Source organism: Rhipicephalus microplus, unplaced genomic scaffold, assembly GCF_043290135.1.
Source record: "Rhipicephalus microplus isolate Deutch F79 unplaced genomic scaffold, USDA_Rmic scaffold_45, whole genome shotgun sequence".
In the NCBI taxonomy this organism is placed as follows: Eukaryota; Metazoa; Arthropoda; class Arachnida; order Ixodida; family Ixodidae; genus Rhipicephalus; species Rhipicephalus microplus.
Genome location: NW_027464618.1, coordinates 2,381,109 through 2,401,168, shown reverse-complemented (window position 1 = coordinate 2,401,168; position 20,060 = coordinate 2,381,109). Strand labels below are relative to the sequence as shown.

The 20,060-nt window shown below is 43.8% G+C and overlaps 1 protein-coding gene across 2 annotated transcripts in view; it reads left to right on the top strand.

Annotated features, from left to right (window-relative positions):
• The first annotated feature begins 2,042 nt into the window (after positions 1-2,042).
• LOC119163180 (uncharacterized) overlaps positions 2,043-20,060 on the top strand; it is an 89,707-nt gene continuing 71,689 nt past the window's right edge. Inside the window, exons 1-3 of one of the 2 annotated variants that reach the window (XM_075884708.1) lie at positions 2,043-2,185; positions 18,846-18,951; positions 19,077-19,192. The gene's annotated coding sequence lies outside the window, so the exon portion shown is untranslated. Of the gene's footprint in view, positions 2,186-18,845; positions 19,193-20,060 lie in introns of both variants that reach the window. The other variant, XM_075884707.1, reaches the window with a different exon arrangement.

Here is a 20,060-nt window from a genome sequence, read left to right as displayed (position 1 = left end):
CAGGGGCTTGCACTACATAAAAGTCTGCATAGTTATACCTAATGCGATATCCAGCTCTGATTGTGATAACTACTAGGCACTGTACACTGACCAGAGAGTGTTGCCTATCGTCGTAACCAGGAGCATTAAGCGAAAAGTCGGAGAGGCGGAGATAACTTATTGGATGAAAGCGATGGAAAAGAAGCCGGCTCTCAGTAACTACCGAAACAGCTAGAACGAAATAAGGCGGGAGAGGTTTTATGATAATTCGAGGGGAAGAGTTTTACTGTTCGAAGCGAGGTTGGGTTGCGTTTGAACGCGTATTCATGAAGTGAGATTCATCGAAGAAGAAGACAAATGTACATGCTGTGGGGAAGCCAAGGAAACAATGAAACATGTTCTGATTGAATGTGGTGATTGAGGTATACGTGTGGGTACAAGCCTACGTTAGGCTTTGGGTTTTAGGGACAAACATGGCAAGCTGAACACGTCCGCGATAGAAGCAAGTGAAAGACTGCTAGAGTATTGGGAGCAGAATAGTAGAGATAAAAGATAAATGAAAAGAAAATGAGGTCATTCTGCCTTAAAAGGCAGACAGATGGAACATAAATTTATATTTTTTTGTTATAATAAGATCGATTTAATCGAAGTAGATAAAGCATTAGGCCAACAGAAAACTAAGTTGTCATTTTTTTTTTTCGCGAGCCTGGTTAGTGGCACACATGTCACGGCTTCGTTATGAAGGGGACGCTCATAGCACCCATCCATCCATCGTTGCTCGTGCAAGTCAGCCTTAATTAGGTTGGCTAACATTGACTGTTAGGGACACGCAGAAAACAGACGCGCCCACGCGTCCCCCACAACAGGCCTCAGCCCGCCAGGAGGGAGGGAGACGCCGGCCCCGCGTGCTAGTTTGACCTATTTATCCGTTAGGCTTTGCGTTCTGGCGCTGCACTAGAAAACTCTATATGTTCTGTGACTCGACTGCACGGCGCCTGTTATGTGGTAGCCTGCAAGACAGCACTTCCTCCCAAGTTCTTCCTTCTATGAAACCTGAAAGTTTCTGAATGTTGCGACTACATTTAAGAGAGTCGGTAAGGCTTAAGGTGCCTCTTGCGTGGTCTCCACGTCGTATTCTGTATCAAATTTAGCTCGGTGGACTTGAAGCTTTGAAGACAAGTCCTCCAGCGTACTCTACATAATAAATTGGCTCCCTTCTGAAGCATAGATAGAGTTGTTAAGCATGCCCGCTTGCTCAAAGGAGCCAATCATAGTGTTTAAGAAGCTTGATGCGCCTATTCAGACTGCGGTCAAAAGTTGCTTGGTGTCATATTAACTATATCCTTTGTGCTGTGATGTTCCGTGTTACACCGAAGAATTTATATTCCAACGAGTCATGAAAATTCCCCATTTCGAGCATTTTCCCCTGCATACGTTGACAAAATTCCTCATTTTGAGCATTTTCCCCTGCATACGTTGACAAAATTCCCCATCACACTTCCCTGCTTAGTAAACGCACCCGTGTTTGCAGATATCGAGATGACTACCGCCTGCGCTTTTGCGCAACAAGTGCAACTGGGGTAAACTTACAATTTTTGCATATAAATTTAAGGGGTTATTCTTGAGTGCAGCATGCGCCAGGACTGATCACAGAAGCCGAAAACGCTGGGTGATCACTATGTATTTTTCATATTCCTAAATTCCCTGCAGCATCACAAAGATTTCTTTTCTTTTCCTTTTGACCAAAATGAAAGATAAAAATTCCCCAAATGAGGGAAAATTTCTGCATGAAAAACCACTGAGTCATTGACGGTGCATGATACGGGCTGGTATTTTTTTAAAATATTACACCCGTGCACGCATGCTGTCATAAATAAATGTAGGTTATGGATGCCTCGACCTAATAAATTTTGCGATAATAGTAAAAGCGTTCGAGAAATCTAGAACTTGCGGCACATCACGCATGAAGGAAAAGCGGCGCCGGTGACACATAACGCCACTGTTATCGACATCGCCAAGAACAATCTTTTGTGTCGCGGTTCGCGCGCAAAACAAAGGAAAAGAGGGAAAGAAACGTCTCGGGAAGAAACGTTATTGGTCACGCTTATCACCTGTAACCAGTTTGCTTGGATCCGTTGTCACTTGTCACGATTCACGGTCGCTGTGCAACGCTGAAATGTGCGGTCTTCGAGGTTCTCAAAAAGTGGTGAGCGATCATTGTTTGCTTAGCAGAGCGCACTTTTATATCTGTGCAAGGTTCTGCCTAATTACTGCCTGGTCTTGCAGCCTGTCGTCGAACATGGGATTAGTTTGTTTTTAAAAAGTGATCACGCCTGTTGTGAGCGGCCGCCTGCTGTCAACCCTGGCCCTGGCAGCATTGAGTGGGAAAGCTTCGGTGATGCTGGCAAAGTAGTTAGAACCGCAAAGTTGAACGACACACTTCAGTGACACGGGCTAACCATTGCCATTCGAATCAAAGTATTGATACTTGTGTGACATCAGGCCTAACCTTTCCGCACAAAGTTGCAGGCACTGCCCATGTCGCGTGTGCCGCGGTGCGTAGCGCTTGACAGTGCCCGATCGATTTACCGACACTTGTAACTTTAGTGGCCAACTACTTTCTAGCTCGTTGTGCTAAAGCCGCTCCCCGTGATAGTGCGTCCCCTGAACGTCAGGTTCCGCGTATTCCGCGTATTTTTTACTGTGGGATTGTCACGGCTCGTAGCCTCCCTGCCTACTGCTTTGTTAAGAAGGACTACTGTATGGGCGTCACGGTTCATCGTGGCTTCTCGGCCCACGCTTTGTTAGCGACCCAGGTGAAAATATATTTAACTGGGGATAGCTTGGACCAGTGTAAGTGGGTTATGGTCAAATTCCCAGTGGGGACCAGTTGCCAGTGGGTTCCAACTGGGGCCCGTTGGCAACTAATCCTCACTGGGAATTTGACCATAAACAATTTGAACTGGTCCCAGTTTTATTTATTCTATTTATTTATTTACATGCCCTAAGGACCCAGGAGGTCATTACATAGGGAGGGGATTAGGAAGATTTTCAACACATGTACAATACATTAAATGTTCACAGGCATCATTATATAAAGCTTAAATGGAAAAAAAAAACTACACACATAGCAGTGATAAGGAAAAAAGCATATATATAAACTCTGCGGAAGAAAAGGTACGTTAATAAAAATGCAATAGGCTACAGGTAACCAATTGTAGGCGCAAATAACATACTAGTTACGCTAGTAGGGTTAGAGATGTAGCTCTTTAGCTCTACAGATTGGAAGCAGTTAGTAAGAAATTCCGGTATCCATTGTGTTGTATTGTTTTCAAGCTTCAGATTGCAAATTTTTAGTTCTAAATGTTTGTAGGGGACCCTATCAAATGCCTTTGAGCAATCAATAAAGATGGCATCGACACGACGGGAAGAGTTAAGCGCAGAATGAAGGTCAGTAATTAGTTCGAAAAATTGCGATTGACATGAGAAGTTTTGACAAAAACCGTGTTGGTTGTTTAGGAGCAAGTTATTTAAATTAAGATAAGCCATTATATTTGTGAATAGGATATGTTCGAGAAGTTTGCAGCATATGGACATCAAAGAGATTGGTCTGTAGTTATTGGGCTGAGTATTATCACCAGATTTGAATATTGGGATTACGTAAGCAGATTTTCAGTCCTCTGGAAGACAACCTGTATCTAAAGATTGTTGAAAAATTGACGCGAGCAAAGAGGCTGAGAAGTAGCTGGTTAGTTTTAAAAGCTTAGTGCTAATACCATCAGGGCCGGGGCTGGTTTTAAGAGCTAAATGATCTATTGCACAAGCTACACCATGTGCAGTAATTGTGATAGGAGAAAATTGATTAGAGATAGTTAGCTGTGGCAAATTTAGGTTGCTATTGAACGATCTCTCGATTGTGTGAACTTAGGAAAAAAAAAGGTTAAGTTTTTCAGCACAGCCGGCTAAGCTCAGGGTGTTGTCATCCTCTCCACAGAGTGCTGGCACTGACTCTCTTTTCTTAGGATTTACAGTGCTCCAGAACTTCTTAAGGTCAGTTTTGAACATGTTAGGTAGTGTGTCATTGAAGTACTTATTTTTCGCTTCAGAAATTGCAGCTTCTGTTTGGAAGCGTTTTTATAGTTCTGCCAGTCCTCTGATGCGTCCATTCTCGACGCTTTAGTGTACGCTTTCCTTTTCTATTAAGCCATCTTTTAATGTCAGGGGTGAACCATGGATCGTCCGCTCTTTCAGTTATTGTTATCACCGACACACAATGACGTTCTATTTCTTTTAATTTGTCACGAATAAGCACCAGTTTTGTTCAGTAGACTGATTAGGAAAGTTAGATATAAATTCATCCAAAAAAGACTCCAGCAATCTGTTAAGCTGATCTGTGTCTGTGCGTGCGTAGTTAAATATATCCTTTCTGATGTTTGTTTTCTTGGCATGTGGAAGAGACAGAGAGCAGTGAACTGCCCCATGATCACTCATTTCTTCCAAGATCTCAACTTTAGTGCTGTCGGGATGATTGGTTAATATAAGGTCTAAAATATTGCTTTCACGTGTTGGTTCCTGCACAATTTGTTGTAGATTGTGATAATAGAGAAGGCGCAGAAACCTAAGCTGTTCATGGCGATTAGGGTGAGCAGGGACAGGTAAAGTGGACCAGTTGATTGAAGGATAGTTGAAGTCGCCACCAAGTATTAGAAAACAATTGGGAAACTTGAGAAGAACGGAATCAATGGCTTCCTGAAAAAGCTCAACGAAATCCTGCCGGCAATCAGGGGGCTGGTAACAGGCACCAATTATGCAATGAATGTGTTCAAAATATGATAAAACCCAGACAACTTTAAGGGGGGAATCTGAAGGAAGAAGCAATGGCTGATGGATTTCTTTTATGGCAATAATAATGCCACTACCTCGACAACCCATTCTACCTTTAGGAAACAGAACAAACGATGATGGAAACGAAAGTTCACTGTTCGTTACGTTCTCAGTCAACCATGATTCCATACCTACGACTATATCAGCTGAGCACGTGTACACGAAGGCGTTTATTGCATCAAGCTTTTTATAAACGCTGCAAAAATTAAATAAAAGTAGTGAGACCGATTTTGACAAGTTTGGCGTGTGGTGACGTGCTTTACAGGGTCATTCAGGAGGGTTTTGTTTATTTGTTGACATCATGACAACGCAATCATTCACGGAGTCATAACAGAATGTGGAACCATGCATCTTAAGCTTGTTAAAACACACCGTATATTTTTCATCGCCTTTGCGTAACCTTTTTCTGGCAAGTTGGACTTTTGGCGAGAAATCTTCCTTAAGCCAGACCTTGGGCTTTTGGAGGTCTTTCAACTTTGTGGCGCTAGACAGAGTTTCTAATTTTGTTTTGAAGTTCAAAAACTTCACTATGATAGGGTGATCAAAGTCGGGTCGGGGTTTTCCTAATCTATGAGCATGTTCGATGTCACCAGCCTCAATTTTCAGATGTGTTGAAAAGAATTTTTTTACTATTCTTTCGGACTTTACATACCCTTCATGATCTTCTTCTGGAAGGCCTTTGATTATGAGGTTATTTCGGCTCATTCGATTGTTCATATCGTCCACGACGCCAGCAAGACCTTTGTTCGTCTTGCAAACATTTTCTTTTACTTCCTGAACAGTGTCGATGACACTTTCAACGTTTTTTGTCAGGTCTGATACTTTGTGCACGGTGTTTTCTAGGCTTGAGAGGCAGCACTCAATGCTTGTCTGCTGCTTGATTTCAGTTAAGCTGGATGTGGTTTCATCGTGACACTTTTTTAGCAAGCTGAGCACATCCTCGATCTTAGGACCGGGATTCGCCTCCACGTCGCCAGCACAAAGCAGTAGCAATGCGAGACACATGGACAACAAGAGAGTCGAGGGCCTAGGGCTGAGTACACGGATAAGACTTGATCTGGCAGAGAAACGGCTGCCGAAGAAACATTTAGGCATTCGGCTAGCAAAGAACGAACCAATGCGAGCACGATAACTACACACATCAATACCCATGTTCAAAAAAAAGGGATTTGCAGGCCACATAAAATTCAGTAGAAGAAATAACAATCAAAATTCATACCTAAAACGGTAGAAAGCAATGGTTAGGCAATTGCCACTTGTGGCCGCAAATCCCGGTGGTTTGTCGCTTCACTTCGGTTTTATTGGTTTGAAGGCGCTGTCATCGCTGACGTCATGTGGGTGGTCAGTGTCACGGAGATGGAACGGTCACGATCGGTTCGGTCTTCTATCTTTGATAAGCAGCCAGGCGGCAGTGAGCACGAGGCAAACCTTGCAATGCTAAAACGGTAGAAAGCAATAGTTAGGCAGTTGCCACTTGTGGCCGCAAATCCAGTTACAGTGGCTAGAATAGGGAAGTGTGATGAACGCGCCGTGTAGCGCATGGCCTTTTAGGAGGAAACCGCCAGGTGGCGCCGGCACATGTTTGCACATCAGCAACTACAGGGGAATTTTATTCAGAAAGGCAAATAGAAATAGCTACTAAACAAATGGAGAAAGTAATCGCTGAGGATAATAAAACATCGTGGACGTACACGAATCTAATTAGACTGAGCTAGAGTCTGCTAAGGCACGTGACAAGTCACCCCGGTTTTAAAAGGAGACACAAACCCAAGAGTTGGTGGTATGAGGAAGTTAAGAGAGCCATAGCAAAACGTCAGGAAGCCTCTAGGGAACACAGACATGCTAACCAACGGGGTGAACCAACAGATGATGTTGAAAGAAAATGGGACATTTTTCTAAGCTGTAGAAGGGAAGCATCTCTTCTGATCAATGAAAAAATTTGCAGAAAGGGGGCTCAATGGCTGGCAGAAATACATAAAAAGGATAGAAAGGCAGCTGCAAAATTTTTGGAACCATCTAAACTCCCTAAGAGATGAGACAAGCCTAGAGCAGAGGTTTATAAATACAGCTCAAGGTGTTAGGCTAGAAGGGCATGAAGCTATTGAATATATAAGAACAAGGGTGACAAAAAAAATTTTAACAAAGAAGTACCTGATGCACCTTAATAGACAAGGATGGATCAAGTAGCGCAGTGGCTCCATTTTCACAACAAGAGTGAGAAAGGGCTGAGAAGAAGGTTCCTAGAAGTACATCAACAGGCCCTGATGGCATCCCAATCATGCTGATAAAGACATTGGGTCCCAACTCTAAGCAGACTTTGAGAGAGCCAGCGAGCAAAACAATAATTGATAGTGAGGTCCCCGATGAATGGAAACTTAGCAGGATGAGCATGATCTATAAAGGAAAGGGGGACAAAGCTAAAATAAACAACTGTCTTTTAACAGTGACATCAGTGGTCTACAGGCTGGCGATGCAGATTATAAAGGAAAGACTGCAGGCATGGATAGAGGATGAGGGGGTGCTGGGGGAACTGCAGAAAAGGTTTCGGAAACACAGGAGGTTGGAAGACAATTCGTTATCACTGACACAATGCATCGAAATAGCAGGAAAGGAACACAGGCCCCTGTGGCTATCATTTATGGGTATCAAGGCAGCGTACGATAGCGTGGTTCAAGGCGACTTATGGCCGACAACAAGGCAGATTTGCAAAGATTGATTTCAGATTCAGTAAGGAAAGATTAGCAGTCATGATTTTTAATGATAATGAAGGTAGTGAGCTAAGGATACAGGAGGTCACACTAGAGATAACTGATAAATACAAATATCTCGGCCCATGGATAAGCAATGGGACTGAGTACCTAAGGGAACACGAAATATACGTAACGACTAAATGTACAGGAATGTAGCGATGATGAAAAATAGGGCACTGTGGAAATACAATAGGTATGATATTGTGAGAGGAATTTTGAAAGGGGTCATGGTTCTTGGTCTGATATTTGGCAATGCAGTCTTTTGCATGAAATCAGAAGTTCAAGCAAGATAAGAAATTAAGCAAAGTGGAATGGGTAGGCTTGCTTTAGGAGCTCACGGGAATACACCAAATCAGGGAGTACAAAGTGATATGGGGTAGACATCATTCGAGCGCAGGGAAGCTACCAGCAAGATAAAATTTGAGAGACGATTGAGAGAAATGGAGAAGGAGCATTGGGGCTAGGAAGGCTTTCAGCTACTTGTACATGAGGAATGTCGATACAAAATGGAGGAAGCAAACCAGAAAATTGACGGGTAAATGCTTAAAAGAGAGCAGGGGGCTAAACCAAAAAGAACTATCGCTTAAAAAGAAGGTAAAGGAAACGGAAGCCGACATTTGGAGAATTGGCATGATTAAGAACTCCACACTAGAGATTTGTCATACTTTTAAGCAGGAAATTTTTAAGGAAAGGACCTATGGGTCCTATGGGACCAAGGAAAGGACCTATGGACTCGGGGTAGTTCTCTACTGTTTCAGGCCAGGGCGGGAGTATTGCGAATCAAGACATATCAAGCCAAATACGAAGGGGTAGACACGGTATGCAGTGCATGTGGAGAGGAGGAGGAAACTGCCGAACACTTGATAATGTTCTGTAAAGGACTTCACCCTATAATTCAGGACGATGATGCAGAGTTTTTCAAAGCACTGGGGTTCAGAGACGGGGAGGGCAAAATAGACTTTAGACGGGTAGAAATAACTAGAAGGAGGTTATCTGATTGGTGGCTTAAATTAAGGCATGAGTGAAAATTAAATTCTTGTCTGCAAAGTACTAGTCCTCAACTTCAGTATTTAAAGGAAAAAAAATAAAAAAGGTGAACCTGGTTTTTGGTTTACTAAGTATTACGGCTAGATGGCGTTGGCCACCGCTCGATCTAAAGGGTACAGCCATATCAATCCATCCAACGTATGGGTTTCATAAACGAAGGAGATTGGAGAACAATCTGTTTCTATTGATGCAGTGTATTGAAATAGTGGAAAAAGAACACAGGCCTCTGTGGCTGGCATTTCTAGATATCAAGGGAACTTACGATAGTGTGATTCAAGAAGACTTGTTTGGAACATTGGACACACTAGATGTGGAAGATTGAAAAACTAATCTTCTAAAGGATATCTATATAAGTAACGAGGTAGTTATAGAATGGGAAAAACAGGTATCAGTACCTATAGAGATACAATGCAGGCTTCGACAGCGATGTCCCTTGTCACCTTAGTTATTTACGCTGTATCTCCATGGACTAGAAGCCAAATTAGAGGAGAGTCGACTCGGCTTCAGCCTCTATTTTGCCAAGCAAGGAAAACACATTGAACAGTCATTACCAGCACTGATGTGTGAAGATGATATAGTATTGATAGTCGATAACAAGGAAGATCTGCAGGGATTGATAGACATCTGTGGGAAAGAGGGAGACAAGTTAAATTTCTAGTTGTGCAGGGGAAAATCAGCAATCATGATTTTTAATGATAACAAAGGCAGTGAGCTTAAGATACAGAAAGTCGCGCTAGAAATAGGGGATAAATACAAATATTTGGGCATATGGATAAACAACTGGGCTGAGTACTTAAGGGAGCACGAAAGATACGTTATGGCTAAAGGCCAGATTTATAGGCACTAAAAAAGCTGGTTTTAGGTGCCAAAAATAGGCAGGCAAAACACTGTTTTAGGTCCTCGAAATCATTAATATAGGCACAATAAACTTTGACAAAAGGCAAATTTTTGAAGACATACGTGCGAGATCTGTATCTACAGCAGGAAAGCAAACAGGAATGTTTTAGTTTATGCTGGGGTAAGGACGCTAGTGGTTTAGCATAGCCGTGCATTTTTTTCCCACAGAGATTGCAGAATACGGTCTCTCTTTTACTAGCCCAGCCTGGGGAGTTCTGGGTCCACTGTCGAATAAGCATGCTCCTGGGTCTCTTTCTTTTCGGCATGGCTGATAAGGGCCACACAGAAGCCAATAGAACGTTTATAGGCCAGAAGTGTCTTTTTGCTCCGTATTAACTTGGTCTAACCGCACAGGGTCGATTTCTCTTCTGTCTGTAAATATTTTAAAGGCTCCTTCACCAGGATAGAGAATTTCAAGCAGGCACGAGGAATGCATGCACTGGGTGCTCACGATCTGATCTGCCAAGATTTGCAATGCTACACGCCCCGGAAAGAGATGAAATATGAGACTGAACACCGCTTGACCTTCATCTCAAGGCGTGCACCCAGCATGTTGGCCGTGGCGTATACAAGGAACAGTACTGCGTACGTCAAAGTAGTACGTGGCACTGCGACAATAATTCGAAGTGACGTGTGTCGTTTGTGCTACCTGTTGTCTGCATTGAAGTATTAAGGTTGACAAATATAATAAAACGTGCGAACTGAACCTATGCACATTCTTTTTTCTTTTTATAACTTCATATCGAGCGAGATGCGAGGCTAAGCTGCCTCCATTTCGTTTGCGTTGATGTTCTCGTCGTTCTCGCATTCGGCCGGTGCCAGCATTCACAACACCTGGTGCGTTTTTGGAGCATCGTCTCTTTCAGCAGTTCCAGCCGTGCAATCGTGTGTATCTTGGTAAGGATACATGATCCATGCCAGCCTCTCCAAATGTGCGCGCATAGAGGGATCCATCCCACGGAAACAGGCATTACAATACAGAGAACGTCGAAATGACACAATACTGCCTGCATGCTTGACCTGGCATGGGCATGTCATGCGAATGTAACCTTGCGTGCGAATGACGTGTTTATGCGTCTGCGTCGTGTGAACTTCCGGCTTCAAATTTCTCCTATACCGAAGAGGGCTCGAAGGAAATTTGGCTTGCAACGTCTGCACTGGGCGAGTTGCAAAGGTTTCAAGCTCACCTCCTCTTATCATGCTTTTGCAGCTTGTAATGAACCAATTAAAAATTATAGTGGTGCAAAACTTTCCATTGGGTACGCAACAACATTTAGTGTCTATGTAAAAGTTCTCATGTGACCTAGTGATGAGCGTTAAAGAAGTAAATGAAAAAAAAAAACACACAAACCACGTGGATATATATTTTTTCTTTATCTACATTCTACTTTCCCCTGATGACACTTCATGATTTTGCGTTCGTTTTCATCGTGCTGCAGCTGCACAGAAGCACCTGCAGTTTCTTATGCATGGTAGCAGACGCCGTGTAAATGAATGCATTTATGCAGGCTAATCGGTCTTCCTATGAGCTGAAGAGCCTTGTAGCCTTGACACTAGTGCTGAAAGGAAGATGGAGTGTAGCTGGCACCCCGTACAGTTCCAAAAGCTCAGTTTTGCCCGGTAACATGAATATTGGTCTCCAACGATTCTACAAAGCAAAATTTGAGGTTAAAGGCATTCATATAATCACCAATTTCGAAAATAGGCGATAGGCACTTATAGGATTTTAGACACAAACGTCAAAAATAGGCATTTGTAGGCACTATAAAAACACTACAGAAGCTCTTCTTATCCTTTAATTCATGCTCGTATATCAAAGTGGCACGATAGGAATCAAAGAAACAAAATAAGCATTTGCCTATAGTCCTGTCTCTAGTAATGACAAAGGGTAACAGGAATGCAGCTGTAATAAAAAATAGGGCACTGTGGAAGTACAATAGGTATGACGTGAGAGGGATTTGGAAAGGTGTCATGGTCCAGGTTTGACGTTCGGCAATGTGGTCGTGTGTATCAAATCAGAGGTTCAAGCAAGATTGAATATTAAACAACGTGGCATAGGTAGACTTGCTTTGGGAGCACACGAGAATACCCCAAATCAGGGGGTACAGGGTGACATCGGATGGACATCGCTCAAGTGCAGGGAAGCTAGCAGCAAGATAGAATTTGAGGAGCGATTCTGAATAATGGGAGGGGAGCGGTGGGTTAGGTACTTGTACATGAAGAATGTTGATACTAAATAGAGGAAGCGGACTCGAAAATTGTCCAGCAAGTATTTAGACAACTGCAGAATACCAAGCCAAAAGGAAACATAGATTAAGAATAAGCTGAAGGAAACAGAGAGGGACAGTTGGAAGATTGGAATGCTTACGAAATCATCACTGGGGACCTACCGAACTTTCAAGCAGGAAATTGCAAAAGAAAATATCTATAATAATTGGGCTAGTTTTCTGCTATTTGAGGCCAGAACGGGAGTATGGCAAACCAAGACGTACCGAGCCAAATACGAAGGCACAGACACGTTATGTAGTGAGGTGGAGAAGAGGAGGAAACTGCTGAACATTTGATAATGATCTGTAAAGGGCTCCGCCCTATAGTTCAAGGTATTGACACAAAATTATTCAAAGCTCTAGGGTTTAGGGACAGTGAAGGCAAAATAGACTTTAAACTGGTAGAAATAACTAGGAGGAGGCTAACTGATTGGTGGCTGCAATCAAGGCGCGAGTGAAATTCAATTCTTCAACACGTAGCGATAGTACTTAACTTTATGGCTAAGTGCCGTGAGCCGTCGCCCGATCTAAAAAGTGCGGCCAGATACATTCATCCATGCGTGTGCTCGCGTGCACACGTTTGCATGTGTACAAATGTGGATTGATGGTATTCAATGATCACAAAGACCAGGCGGTCTCAATGCAGGGCCACGAAGTACCAAGAGTAAGCAGGTACAGGTACCTCGGAGTATGGGTAAATGAGGGAGATAGACATATGGAGGTACAGGAAAGAAAACACCGGCAGCAAAGGGAAAGAGGAATGCTGCAATAAGGAAGCACAGAGCATTATGGGGATATGATAGGTACGAAGGGCTTCGAAGTCTGTGGAAAGGGGTAATAGTTCCAGGGCTTACATTTGGGAACTCAGTGGTGTGCATAAAGTCAGAGGTGCAATCGGGAATGCACGTAAATCAAAGTACTGTGGCACGTCTCGCGTTGGGCGCTCACAGGAAGACGGCGAATGAGGCTGTAAAGGGGTATATGGGATGGACAAGCTTTGAAGTAAGGGAAACTCGGAGCAAAATTAGATTTGAAGAGAGGCTTCAAATCTAATTTGAAAATGATGGAGAGTAGATAAGCAGGGAAGGTGTTCAACTATTTTTTATTGGAAGAGTGTGGACACAAAGTGGAGAAAAAGAACTAGGAGCCTTACCAGTAAATATACGGCCGGCAGTGTGGGTTACGTTGCAACAAAAGCATTAAGCGAAAAGTCAGTGAAGCTGAGAGGATTTATTACATGACAGCGATGGAAAAGAAGCTGGCTCTCAGTAACTACTTAAAGGGCAAGAACAAAATAATGTGGGCGAGGTTTTACGATAATTTAAGGGGAAGCAAGTTACTGTTCGAAGCGAAGTCGGGTTGCCTTGGAACGCGTAGTCATAAAGCGAGATTCAGTAAAGAACAAGAACAATGTTAGAATATATTGTCCTATGCTGTGTGGGAGTTCAGAAAACGATGGAACATGTTTTGATTGAATGCGGCGATATCCACCCAGGTATATGTGTGGGTACAAGCCTACTTTAAGCTTTCGGTTTCAGGGACAAACATGGAAAGCTGAACACGTCCGTGATAGAAGCAAGTAAAAGACCGTTAGAATACTGGTGGCAGAAAAGTAGAGATAAGGACAGAAATAGTGGAAAAATTAGGTCATTCTGCCTAAAGAGGCAGAGAGATGAAGCACAAATTTATATTTTTCTTTCTTATAATAAGATGGATTTAATCGAAAGTGGATAAGGCATTAGGCCAACATTCATTCATTCATTTATTAATACTGTCAGCCCTGTTTAGGGCTATTACAGGAGTGGAAGATGCAACAAAAGCATAATGGGAAAGCTTTCGTTTTTTTCTTGCAAGCCTGGTGGCACATATGTCACCGCCCTGTTATAAAGGGGATGCTCACAGCATTCCATCCATCCATCCGTCACCTGAAGCGGCGACGCGCTGCGCAGAGACAGGAATCAACCACGCGCGTGGGCAATCGAAAACATATATATATTTTGTTGCTCATGCATGGCCCCAAATGGTGACCGAGCAAATATGTCAATTAGTTTCTTGAATTACAGGATGTCTACTCGAGTGCGCGACTTAACTGAAATATCGACAAGGCGCTGAAAGTGAGTGCGTGATAGCACTGAAACATATTATCGATGTGAAGTGATAGAAGAGTACAACAATGAACTCAGTTGTGAGCCATTGCTTGCAACTCCTTTGACGGCAAAGCATAATTTCCTCAAGCACTAATCTGTAAATAAAGCCCCCTAATTCATAGCGTCAAACACAGACGAGAATCACGAGCGGTATCCAGATGAAAATCTTTTATTTTTTGCACACTAGTCATACAACGCATTTCTGAGTAGTGACTCGCTATTTGTTTACAACAATGAATTCTTAATAGTTGGTCATGCATCTTTTTTTTTATTTCTAAGAAAAAAAGTTTCATAGTTCACAAGCGCACCACAGAACATTGCTTCCGTTGGCCAGAGTTTCAGGTACTTCCATTTTCACGGGAAGATGCTTGCTCCTTGTGGAGTGCCTTTGTTTGAAAATGCAAATGGGTGAGCAGGAAAAACTTGCTCACTTGATTGCTAATGCTCGGACCTGGTTGTGTGCAGCCCAGTGTGACACTTTTTTTTTTTTTTGCAAGCAGGAAACAAGCTCTTGCAACGCGCTTGAGCTTCAGGTACTTTCTCTTATTACGGGAAGATTCTTGCTCCTTGTGGAGTGCCTTTGTTTGAAAACGCAAATGGGTGAGCAGGAAAAACTTGCTCACTTGATTGTTAATGCTCGGACCTGGTTGTGCGCAGTCCAGTGTGACATTTTTTTTTTGCAAGCAGGAAACAAGCTCTTGCAACGGGCTTGAGCTTCAGGTACTTTCTCTTTTTACGGGAAATCGCTCGCTCCTTGTGGAGTGCCTTTGTGTAAAAATGCAAATGGGTGAGCAGAAAAAACTTGGTCACTTGATTGGTGATGCTCGGACCATGTTGTGGGCAGCCCAGTGTGACATTTTTTTTTTTGCAAGCAGAAAATAAGCTCTTCCAAGCTGTCACTGTGAAGCTCATTGTAGCTAAACCACATTGAAAAAGGGATTTTAAGGGCGTTTACAAATGTGAAGAGCTTCTCCAAAAGGCCTAATTACAGGCGTCCACACGAAGGAGGGAGACTGGGTGGGCGCCCCCCCCCCCTAGTCGCTTGGGAGAGGGCGCTAAAGCTGCTCTATACATTGACCAGGGGGCGGGGCACTCTTTTAGTCTCCTAAACGGGGGGGGGGGGGGGGTGCAAAATCTGCCTCATACATTGTTATAATGGAGGGGTGCTATAATTAACCTAAAGACTAGGGGGCGGGCCACGGTTAAATACAGTATCCCCTCCTCCCCCCTGAACGGTAATTCTGCGCACGGCTATGGGCCTACCCCTTTCAATGCGGACAATTTTGTCGTTCACAGTGTACTGAAAGTGCCGAGAGATGTACCTCTCGTCAAATAGCAGCTCGTACACAGCAGAGTTTTCTTGAAGCAACTTGTCAGTGTGCGGGATTGCTCTCCGCCACTGTGCAAACAGAGCTTTGTCTTTTAGAACACCGAACAACACATGCTTCTTTTCAGCTAACTTGTAGCCTGTAGTGCACCCCGGGACAAAGCAATGACTTCGTTTTCGCGCCATGAGAGTGCATACTGTCATGGTGTCAGAGTGCCACCGCACAAAAGGAATCGGAGACGAACCTGCCCGGCGAAACTGTCAGAAATGTGCAAACAACGTATAAATGAATGCGCGCACCGCCACCCGGCTCCTTCGTGGAGGCTTCAGTGCAGTCCGTTGGCACCGCTTGCCGCTCGTCACACTTCCCCATTCTAGCCACTGTATCCCAGTCAAGACCCACTGGCAACTGGTTCCAATTGTTTCCAGTTGCCAGTGGACCCCTGTGATTCATATAACTGAAGAAGCTCAGCACAGAAACTGGGCTCTATTTATTACAAAATTCGTAGATTGTGCATCGGCCGTGAAGCATCTTGATTGCTTTTCTTGGAAAGACGGCAGATGCTTGCAATTACGTGGGTCTTGTGCGTACAGCACTATCTGAAAGAATTTACACTGTTGGTGAAACTGTAATGACTACTTTACACCTGCAATACTACCAGAAATCAAACTTCATCAACATCCAACTGGTATTGGCTCAATCGTGCAGTGTGCCCCTATGTAAAGCTCGTATGGCTCAACCAAAACTCAAGTACTATAGTCGCAATTACAGATAGCTCCTATAAGCAGAAACTGTGGATTTTATTGCGGACCTCTTAATATGTGACTCGATCGATCTATATATACCATTGTGAGATATATGAGCAATCATAAGTGAGGTCCTGCTCAATTGTGTCCTTCAACATGTGATTGCAGTTTTCTACAAATCCCTCTACCATACAGTAAACAACATTTGTGAATAAATAGGCATGCATTGACAACGTGCAGTTGGGAGGGACACCTTCATCCAGTTCTATCCAGTGGCGCTTTACTCGGAACAAGACTTTCATCTATGAAGGAAAGAAAGCTAAGGAATGGCCCTCGCTATCCGAGCTGCATTTGACTGCAGAGCGAAAAGTGAGGCGAAAGTCACATGGTTTTGCAGGGGTTCTGGTATGCCTTGGTCACGCCATTGTCTTGTGTCTTCTGCATCACCAACCATATGAGCACGTTGTTGAAAGAGCCGGCTGGAGTTCCAAATGCGCATTTTTATGCAGTTCTTGCATTTTAGAAATGATGCAATGGGTTAAAAGCCTATAGTGAGCGTCGGTCCTCATGGTTGCGAGTGTAGTTCATATCGCTTACGGTAGAAAGCGGTTGTTTATGAAGCTCGCGACCACTTCGAAAATAATAGGCACCGTAGCTTCGCTGTTTTCCTTTGGCACTTAGCTGTTGTGTGCCTCAGCCATGGAAGGGTAGAATTCTAAAACAAGAACGCTCCGCTGCGGTGGTCTAGTGGCTAAGGTACTAGGCTGCTGACGCGCAGGTCGCGGGATCGAATCCCGGCTGTGGCGGCTGCATTTTCGATGGAGGCGAAAATGCTGTAGGCCCGTGTGCTCAGATTTAGGTGCACATTAAGGAACCCCAAGTGGTCGAAATTTCCATAGTCCTCCACTACGGTGTCTCATAATCATATGGTGGTTTTGGGACGTTAAACCCCACATATCAATCAATCTATGGTGAGAACGGCAGGCCTACGGCTTCTAATGGTGGTGAGCCATTCACGTGTACGACAACCACAACTATCCGAAAGCAGTACGTGGCCCACTGTGCTCACCGGAGCTTGCTGAGTAAGGAATTACACACGTGCCTGACACAGCAAGGTGATTTTTTGTTTGAATTATTACATCTGTTTACATTTTGTTCGTGGTAGCCTCGTCTTTGGCCAAGCTTTTTTTATGTGGTCCCGCTCTACTGCGCACGTTACTCATGCGCATGGATCGTAACAGAAAATGATTCAGAGACGAAGCTTCATATGGCTAAACAGCTAGACATTTTAACTGTTACATTATGTTCCGTGACCCGAACTTGCCGTATCTGCAGAAGAAAACGGCCTGTTCGTTGTGATTATCCGGCCGATTTGTGCCGTTGCTCTCTTTCAGCGAAATAAGCACGAAGTGCAACACTGCAAGTTTATTGTAGATGCACAATATGGGCCGTAATGAGGCTGCAAGTGGGACATAGGCACTCTACAAGCGCGTATCGCAGCACATTTGCTATTAATCGGCATTAATGTTTCGGTTTTCCAGCTCGTATATCATATGGCAGCAGCACTGGCGTACGACATCTGCTCACGTGGCTTGCCGCCGGAGAGGCGGGAACAACCTTGCAAGGAGGAGTCCTCCATTCTTCCCTGTTTCCAGGTTCATGAAATGTGACGTAACGGCCTCTCCTCCCCACTCCTCGCAATGCGTGACAATGAGTAGTATTTGTAGGCCTCAGAAAATCTCAAGTTTTAAGTGATCACCTGTAGGGGGCGAAAAAATTAACTGTGGCGCGTTCCGGCTTCAAACAACCGAAGTGGATCTACTGACCCCTCTGTTATGCAGCGCGTGGGTGCCGCCATTCACGCTATTGCACTTTGTTGTAGGGGTGCCCTCATCGAGGCCAAGTTTCAATTCTAAAATGATCAAATACTACATATTTGCGTACCGCTACACATAAAAAATAATTTGTTCTTATAGGAAGTAGCTTTTCTTAAACATGTGCTGCGTCATCAATCTTTTGTTATAGTTCTTGCTCCCGCTGACTTGTAGTCAGCAGCAGCCTATCAACATCATTATTCTCATTTCAAAATATATGGCCGCCAATGGTAGCGATGGCAGGTAATGGCTCGCGGTACGCTCAGATGTGTCTCGCACTGTTTCGTTACGCTGTAAATATTTTGAGCCATTGCCGGCCGACACACTCTCTTTCGTTATGTTTATTTTGACTCATTCAAATGCTTTCGTGAAGGGAATTTAAGTGACTTCCGGGGAATGAAGTGGCTGTTAAAGCTTTTATCAGATGAACACCCATTGCAAATCCTGAGAATCACGAGCCGGTTAGTTGAAACAACTTCAGTTTTCTGAGAACGGTTACTTGCTGGGCTAGTTGGTTCATTTCAACATATGCAGTTTTTTGCCAATGACTGCTAGGCGTCACACAGTGGCAGCGCATTGCAAGATTAAATTTCAAAAATTTTTAACGTGTCAATCTGTTCTGGAAAAGCGTGCGTTACATACGGGGGCGGCTTCACGTGGGAACGAGTCGCTGACTCAATAGTTAATTCTGAAATTGTATCGCCAGGCAACACAAACCAGGCTGTTGCAATGAAAGAAGGCAAATACACCACTGTCGCCTCGCATGTGCCTTCATAGCTAGCCCATATATTAGTTGAAAAAACCTACGAGTTAACAGTTTGCCGCAGTTGCACTTGAGAAGCATCACATAATTAAGGGTGTGGTTTTACTATAGTGTGACAAAGAAAACGTCACATAAATCAGAAATACTTCTTTTTCTGCCACAGGCTCCTGGCCTATCTGACATGGAAGCAGCTGTGTACAATGGGCGAGAAACCTGCTACGTGACATGCCTTGCGAAGAAGCAGCCCCGAGTGTTACATGTGTTATGAGGTACCATTACATATATGTATAAAATACTGCTGTTTACTAGTTAACTGAGTTTATTTGTTTACTTTGGAAAATTTTATGCATTGATTATGCTTATCGATATCTGCTGATGTTACTTGTTTTTACAGACTGCCATGCAACGACAGGTTGACTACCCTTGAGTGTCCACTATGCAAGCACATTGAGACATCTGAACGTCCGCTACAACAGGTCATCTCGAACCTACACATGCAATGCTGTATTTGTGAGTGTTTTACCACGCACATCATTGAGGGGTGCTTTAGATTGGCTACAAGCATTGGCTGTCTACCATGGCATGGAATCTACACTTTGATGACGTTGAAACTGAAACACGCTTGGTTAGATTGTGTGACACCGCTGAGCTCAACAACACAGGTTTGATCCCAGCCACAGCTCGTGTGCTTAAGGGCTTGTTCGATTCGCCTGCACCACATGATCCATTTTACGAGGTTCTGCACCTCGCCATTCGTTTCAGTGGTGCAGCAAGGACATCCTCTAAACTGTGCCATTCATTTAAAAAAAAGCACAGGAGAGGTACAGCACTATAACTAGTTTATGACTTTCCTGCACCTCCTACTCTGACGGGGCTGGTTTGGTGCAGCCACACGGCACGCACAGCCTAACAAACGACATAGCGTTAGACGTAGTTGCCGTAACCGTCTCTACAAGTGCGCCGTGTTTTGCCAAGATGTTTGCATCTCATTGAATTAAGAGAACAGAAATAAGGATTCCACCTTGTCATTCACTTGTGATGTCGCACTGCTGAACTCGTGCCGCACAAGTTCTGAACTTCTTGTGCACAGCTGTGAATCAGTTTGCATTGGTGCAGGTGACCCTTAAAACATGGAAGCTTGAAAATATGAAAAATCTGTGAACACTAGGTGTGAGAGCAAATGTTTCGACAAGCAGTCTTGTCTCCTGCGAGTCTACAATGTCATTTGTTTTAACCCCTGGAAGCCGGAATCAATCTAAATTTGCCCACTACTGTACGACTCATGAACATTCCATGGTTGGCATGTGAATTGTCAGAAATTGTTAATTGCATTACAAAATCAACACCCCCCGCAGTGAGGGGCATTAACAGGCTTTCC